General features: G+C 39.1%; 1 protein-coding gene across 2 annotated transcripts in view; it reads right to left on the bottom strand.

The window, feature by feature from the left end:
- The window catches only part of LOC309616071 (uncharacterized protein), a 382,792-nt gene that overhangs the window by 45,820 nt on the left and 328,814 nt on the right, over positions 1 to 8,158 (bottom strand). The window lies entirely within an intron of this gene.

The raw sequence follows: 8,158 nt of genomic DNA, 5'->3' as shown, positions 1-8,158 counted from the left end.
GATGAGGTTAAAAGACGGCGGAAGTGCTTATTGCAGGAAGCTCTGAATAATGAATAAAGGAAGAAACCTCAGTCTGGGGGGATTATGGGGCGTTCACTGCGCTACCCGGGTGCCACCAGCATCCGACACAGCCCATGCAGGCTGGCGGCCAGGTAATTCATCCCCCTGTATACCTGGAAGACCCAACACGAGGAGATCACCTTACTCTGTAGTGTGTTTCTGACAAAAGATGCATCAAACAATACTTACGATAAATTGTTTTAAGAAAAAGAGAGCTCTGAATTTGAAATGAAATCTGTAAAATACTGAAAGTGTCTCAAGAGCAAAACTTATCTGGGAGGCTAAGGGCGCAGGGAAAAGGAGGTGACGGGTCAAGTTTTCCAGGGAAGTCACCACCCTTTCTCTTAGAAAGCACAAAGTTCACATCACCTTTTAGAAATGTGAGATACATGTTGCAGCAATGTCTATTTTCTCGATGAAGATGAATGCATTTTATTTGTAAATACTTATGTTCTGCATTGACATTTCTCTTCTCAAGGGGACTGAATGATCTCACTTTGAATGGTCACTGGAAGAGAAAGCGGTCTGCTGTAGGACCCTTCCCTGCGATAACCCCAGACTCACCAGATACCCTTCTCGCGCTCTGGCCCCAAATCACAGATCATCTCCTGTATCACTGAGCATTTGTTCGTCGTCTTTGCTGATCGCGGCAGTTTTATGAGGTGGGGAGGAAAAAGGGAGAAGGGGAATAATGGACCAGAAAATCGGATGTTTGCAAGATTCTCAGGGATGGGTCTGGGGGGCTGCCGAGGGCTGTGATGAAGTGACCTGTTGGCTTCTAGTAGGAGGAAAGGAGTGAACTGGAAAGGCACAGGCCACCAGACAAACCTCTTATTTGCTCCCTTCTGTTGCTTCTGAGACACATACTGTTTGAGCTCCCAAATCCAACATGCACGGCAAAGCCAAAACCCCACAGGGTCTTGAGCAAGTTCAGGTGGAAAGTGGAAGCAATGTGAGGAGGGCTGCCTTACAGAGAACCTGCAGATCCCGACAGGACAGCATCCTTCCGACCTGCTTCATAGCTACGTTGTGATGCATTAGCCCTCGATCGCCTGCCATGGGACAGGCTCTTTTATCTTTCCCCAAGTGCTACAGAAAAGCTATCATAAAACTTAGATATGCTGCCCATCATGGGGGAGAAGGCAGCGTGACCAGTGGCACAATTATTATAGAACATGGACAAGAAAAAAGATGAGAAACAAATTAATACTTTGCAGACATCAGGAGCTAGTTGTTGAAAGGAAGGAGAAGAATAAATGGACGAATGCTCCTTTCCCTCTTACTATCCAAATCATGAAACGTTTTAATTAAACAGTTGGAGAAAAGATAATTAATATTTTAAAAACAGTACTTTTCTAAAACATCACAGTGAAATTAAAGAACAGCATTTCTCATGTAATACACACTGTATTTCTGCAATTCATCTGGGACCCAGGGATGAAATGCTTCCAAATACTCTCTTTATCTCCCCTGGCTGCCAATTTTGTCACGAATGGAAGCAGTGCTTTAGGAAATAACAGCACATTGGCTAATAAACATTGTCTGATTTGGTGATTTATTTTCTTCAGAAGTTATGGCTGTGTTCAAAATGATACCCAGTGAAGTGTCACACATTAATTTAAAAACATTTCAACAGGAAAATCTATCTGTGAACTTTGTGATGCCACCACGTTACTGTAAAACACCCTCTCATTTTTTTCCCCCTCTACTGGCAGCAATAATAGCAACGACATACCTCATGCATGCTACTAAATACTCAATGAGATGCATATGTTAAGTGCCTTCTGTGTGTGCAGAGTACCACACAAGGCAATATGGCAGGGCTGGGATGGTGGTAGGAGAAAAAAGAAAGAGAAGGAAAAGAAGTCTGGTTTAAGGAGTAGACTTTCTACTGCTGATAACTTCCATGAAGCAAATTCTTTCAAAGAACCTGTTGAATGAAGTGAAGCTTTTCTGGGGGAAGGGAGGAGGAGTACCCCCCAGTAAGCCTATCAGAACCGATAGGCTGAGATAAAGATAAAGAGAGGGTAGAAACATGGGAAGAAGTTATGCCCGTTATGCCTCATGGTTGGTAAATTTATGAAAACATTGGAAGAAGTAGGCGTGTCTTATTATTTTACTGATAAGAAAAATGTCATGGGTCTTCTAAAGAACTATTCCAAAAATTGAGTTATTTCGTCCTAAGATATTCTTTCTCATGCAAACAATGGTCAAATGCATACACGTCATTGGACCAGATCGTTTTATCTAGATAGCATTGGTGGAGTTGAGGATGGTAACAAAGAATCACAGATCAGCAATTAATCTCCTGCCTTCACAGGTACAACGCCCTCTCCCTTAAGATTTGTTTTGGTAGCTTCTCTTTCTCAACTGCCGAAACCCAGGAACAATTTGCCATGCTCTTATTCAAGAATGGTGGTCCTGGAAAGAAATCTTACAATGTAGGAAACCGTGGAAATATAAGTAGAAGGAAGACTCAAATAATCTCCAGGGCATCGGGAAAACATGAGTTGTAGACAGTGCCTGTTGCCATGGTAAACCCACCTTCCTTTCCAAACCGAATCTCGCTTGCTTTGAAAAACAAATTCTTAGTGCTAACTAAAGCTAATCATTAGTCTTCAGACTCACTGCCAACATCTTTACCTTCATATTCTCACCATGCCAATTGCCTATGATGTCCTAGGGTGAGCATTAGATGAGACTGAACATATATGGCTCCAGCCACTAGCTCTGCTACTTATCTAGCTATAAATTAAGATTAGCATTTTGCCATGGGTCTTATTTGGTTGCCATTCTGTAATAAAGTGCTTTTTCCTTTCTTTCCCCAATGCGTGTAGGGTAGTAACTGCATACCCAGTTCAAGAGCCTCCCTTTAACAATACCTTACATGCTCTTTTGAGCTGAGCCTCATATATGACAAGAAAGTTGAGGCTACTGGAACACTATGATGAAGCATATTAAGGAGAATACTAAAGAAAAAATACATGGGAATTAAGCCATAAGGAATGACCAGCCACTAAATAAATCCGCAGCCTTAAGAAAGTCTTTCTTCTTGTTTTGCTTCCCCTGTTAGTTTTCCCGGTGGTCTTGTGACTTGGCCAAATTTCTTAATAAGGGTGGTTATATTAATTGCAGATGGTACTCAATCCACCTTTCATTTCAAAGTTGTCTTTAAATTCTATTGATTTCGTCTACTGAATTTCTGTCATTTCAGCACTTTCTCCTCCTACCTGCTGTTCCACATATCCTTGAAGTGCCAGAAAAACTAATCTTCTCTAATATTAATGCCCTCTGAAAAAAAATACCTGTTGTAAAAAGATGGTGACAAAATAAAATGTGTAAAAGAAATTTTATAGAACTCTCTGGTTTGTGCAAAGATAGAATTATTCCTGGGTGGAATATTATCTAGAATTTCATAAATGAAATATTTGTTTAGGAATATGTTTGTGATGACGGTTTTCTGCATCCCTCCCAACTTTAACAATCTCTTTCTCCCACTGCAGTATCTGGGGTTAAAAGAGACAATTTTGCTACTTCACTGAGATTTAGTTATCATATTTATTAACTGTGTTAATCACACTTAAATTTAGTAAAGCCTATCTTCAATGTAATTTATTGTTCATTCACTCATTTTTTTTTTCAGAAAAACATTTATTTGGCAACTACTGTTCGTCAGGTACTGTCCCTAGTCTAGGGATAGAGTAGTGAACAAAACAAAAATCTCTGCTTTGACAGAATGATTTGACTGGAGGGAGACCGGCAACAAGATGAAAAGTAAATATGTAATATATTAGATGCTCCTAAATGCTAAGGAATAAAAATGAATATAAAATACTAGGATGGGGGTTGAGATGACCCTTTCAATAGGACGGCCCAAGGATTGAGAAAAAATAAAAAGAGGGAAGTCAAGGATGATGCCATGGCATATGGCCTGAGCAACTGGAGGCATAGGGTCCCTTACCTGAAAGGGATTGTGTTGAGAGTGAGGTCAAACATCAGGAAATATCAGGGGCCTATTACCTATTTTCAGAATGGGAGTCAAGAGGGAATGTCAAGAAGTTAGTTGGACACTTGGGTCTAGAGAGAGAAGTCTGGATTAGAGATACAAACCTGGAAAATAAATCTAGATGATAGTTAAAGCCATAAGATCACCCAGGGCTTGGAGAGAAAAGAGGAAAGTACAAGTTCTGAGCCTTGTAGAGGTCAGGGAGATGGAGCCTGAGGAGGGGCAGCTGGGAAGATGGGAGGAAACCCAGACGAGAAGTCAACCCAGAAACCAAGAAAAGAAAACGTCTTTAAGCAGAGTATCATCTCTGGACTTCCCTGGTGGTCCAGTGGCTAAGACTCCGTGCTCCCAATGCAGGGGGCCTGGGTTCGATCCTTGGTCAGGGAACTAGATCCCGCATGCCTCAACTAAGAGCCCACATGCTGCAATGAAGATCCCACGTGCTGCAACTAAGACCCAGAGCAGCCAAATAAATAAATTAAAAAAAAAAAGCAGAGTATCATCTCAATCAAATGCTACTGAGAGAAAACTAACACAGGGACACAAAAGGCCACTGGATTTGCAACATGGAGGCCAATGATGACTCTGGGGTGGATGGTGGTGGTAGAGTCCAGATTGAAGTGAACTCAGGGAGACAAGGAAGAAAGCAATTGGCTTCTTATGTACCAGGAGTTTTCCTCCAAAGCTTTCTTTGAGTGGATTGGCAATAAGAACTTTTTTTTTTAACCAAAGAAATAAATGGGTTGTTTCCTTGTGAAAATGTTTGAAAGACACAGGAACACTTGTGCAGCTGGGGTGTTACTTGAGTAGCTTGGCAAATGCTGCCTCATTTACAGCAATCCTAGTGGCAAAGCTCCTTCAACAGGGATGTTCCAAAACCACGCTCGAGTTGGCTTTCAGTCCAAAAAGCTAGATGCATTTTTTTTTTTTGAAAATTGTAGGCTAGAGTATGATTACTAAGAAATCCTGGAAAGCTGGCACTTTTTTAAGGAATAATCTCCTAAAAGCTTTTTCTCGTGTATAAGTACCTAAATACCAAAGTCAACATCATTTTTCTTTTAGTTTCCATAGCCCTTCATGGAAAATATTTCTCAACCTGGGAGCAACTCAAATTTGCACTCTGTAAAAATAAAAGCTATATCAACTTTAAGCACTACAGAGGAAAAAGTCAGAAGATATATTTTAAAGTCGTGGATACTGGGCTCAGTTATTAGCTTTTGTGCCAAAAAGAATATACCGCGGACTCTATACTGGAAAGGTAGAAGTACATGTCTTTGTCATGTCAGACACTTAAAGGAATCATACTGAGGCAAAAAAATATTAATGAAATCTCTCAAATCCATGGCCACCGCTTGGCCTTCTAATAATAACTCATTCTCTTTTCAATGAATAAGAAGCACATGGGTGCCTGCCAGAGCCTACTGCAATCAATTTCTGACTACTAGAAATGTTCTTTTGCATGGAAGGGAAGATGAAAACATGAGCTTCGCCAGAGAATTTTGATACATTTAAGAATTCATAGGTCTGATGCTTGTTAACCCCTAAAACGCCAACCAGTGTTATTAGAAGTTATGCATCAATCTGAATCAGGGTCGTCTACTCAATCATCATTTGAAAACCACATGGGCAACACCTTTGTACTTGGATTGTCATCCATCAGCTTGACGGTGATCAAGGAGCCCCAATTCAACATTGAGTTTCTGAAGTCTAATATTTACCAAATGTGCAGCCTTGATCCCTTGCAATCCTCTTTACGAGTTAGAAAACGGAGACCACTGGCTTCCTCAAAGTCCCACAGTGACTTGTGATTATAACGGGGCCACATCTCCAACCTTCCACAGTTGCCATTGCTTTTCTCATTCTACAAAGCTGTAGTGTGTTCTAAACCTCTTTATGTGAAATCAGATTGCTAATTTACCACTGTAGCACCTGCTTTAATTTGGGGAGAACCATTTTTAAAAGGCATTAAAGGAATAAAATGAAACCTCACAATTAACTAAAAGTGATCATCTCAGATTTGCAGCTTTATTATTTAAAATACACAATGACCTCAGATTTTATTTTTACTTTCAAATATCAAGGAAACTTTAATATCATCATAGACTATACATATTTTTTCCATTCAGATGGTAATTTGCTTAATTGGAAAGATTATACTTCAGGACAAAACAATAGGCTAGGATCTAACTTTTTATAACTCAATGTAGGATTTCCAAATTTAGCAAATTTATCCATGGGATATACTTATACTGAAAAGCTATTCACTGTTTATCTTCAAGTCAGATTTAACTGGGTGTCCTGTATTTTATCTAGCAACCTAGACTAGCACCACAAAAGTAAACAAAATGCATGAACAGCATTTATGCGATTCCTTTTTGGAATGAAGAAAGGAAAAACCTTCCTTTAAGATAGCACAACTGTTTTTATTTTTTAATTTTTTCCTTTTTAATTTTTTTATTGAAGTATAGTTGATTTACAATATCATGTAAGTTTCAGGTGTATAGGACAGCAATTCAGATTCTTCTTTTTCAGAGTTTTCTCCTTTATAGGTTATAACATAATATTGAGTATAGTTCCGACTACTGTTTTTAAAACAGTAGGCAAAACTGACTGTTTCCAAGCGGAACCCAGAAGCAGCAAGTAATCAGAGCAGCGGTTCTCAAACGTGGGCCTGGGATCTGCAGCATCCGTGTCACCTGCATGTGGTTAGAATTGCAAACTCTCAGGTCCCACCCAGACTATTGAGTCAGAAACTCAGGGGGCTGGGGCCCAGCAATCGGTGTTTCAACACAGATTCTGATACGCTTGCAAGTTTGAGATCCACTGACTAGCGGACCGTTCTACTTGCATTCACATCTAAAACCAACCAGAAAATGCTTACAAACTCAAGAACCTCCTTTTGAATGTTGTTGGCTTTGTTTTTACTTTTTATTGCAGATATGGAGCCTTTGTGTCCTCTCTTAATTAGACAATGAGGATGTGGCTATGGGGTGATGGAGGGGCAAAGAGAGAGTAAGGTTTTGACATGTTATTTGGTACAGCCCTCCGTCCAAGGGCTGGCCTAAGATAGTTTCTTCAGCACCAAGATTATTTATTGACTGCAACCGAAAGCCATTTAATCAAATCAGCTCCATTGTAAGGTCAATTTTGCAGATAACGGGGCCAACTTATCTAATCAATTCTTTATAATGGTTTCTAAGTAATATCAGGTAATGAACATTTTGAAGCTGGTGGGTGAAATGCAGGATATAATGCTTTTGCTTTTCACAGGGAAGTTTGGATCCAAGATGTAAACAAAGAGACAATGTAACAAAGAACTTCTAAAGCTCCCAATGATCTGTGAACTACTGTCTTAGGAGCATTTTCATTTGGGGAGAGTTTGGTTAGACACCATATTATCTTAATTACATTAATAGGGAATTACATATCCATGGGCTTAACATGTATATTTCATGTATCCTAATGATATTAAATTAGAATGATATCATCTGATAAAAAGTTATCACCTAGCTGAGATCCACGATTTTTTATATCTTCTTATTTACTCTAAGTGTTGGCATGGCCTAAGGTTTTTGATCAAATAATCATATGTTTTATTTGTCTTTTTAAATAAAGAGACAAATATAAATTAACTTTGTGCAATTAACCTTGGTTATTTATTTCTTTTTAATTTTCTCTCTTAGGTTCTAAATGTAAAAATAAGTACTGTTTATGTACAATGTAATTGTCACCCTTTCCAATAGAATATCTTCATTTGAAGAGGTCTGATTAAATGTTTCATTAAATATTTAGAAAGAGGCATAATACATATGAAGACAAATAAACACAGATGTGTATAACTATTTATAATACACATGTGTCAATATATATATTACATAGGTATCACATCTGTCAACATTTAAACAAGATTATAACCATCCAGATGACGTGGTAGTTTTTACCCTAAGTCTATACGGTGGTCACATAGAGCTGCTCAGTAAACACACTGGGTGCCAACCCAGCAACTCTCAAAAAAACGGAGAAGGGGCCTTACATGATCCCGATGACAAACATTCAGAGGGATTATAAGTGAAGGATGAGTAATTCACACAC

This window comes from Balaenoptera borealis, assembly GCF_965194805.1.
Source record: "Balaenoptera borealis genome assembly, chromosome: 18".
Lineage (NCBI taxonomy): Eukaryota > Metazoa > Chordata > Mammalia > Artiodactyla > Balaenopteridae > Balaenoptera > Balaenoptera borealis.
Note: the sequence above shows the minus strand (reverse complement) of the source record. Positions and strands in the feature narration are given on the sequence as shown.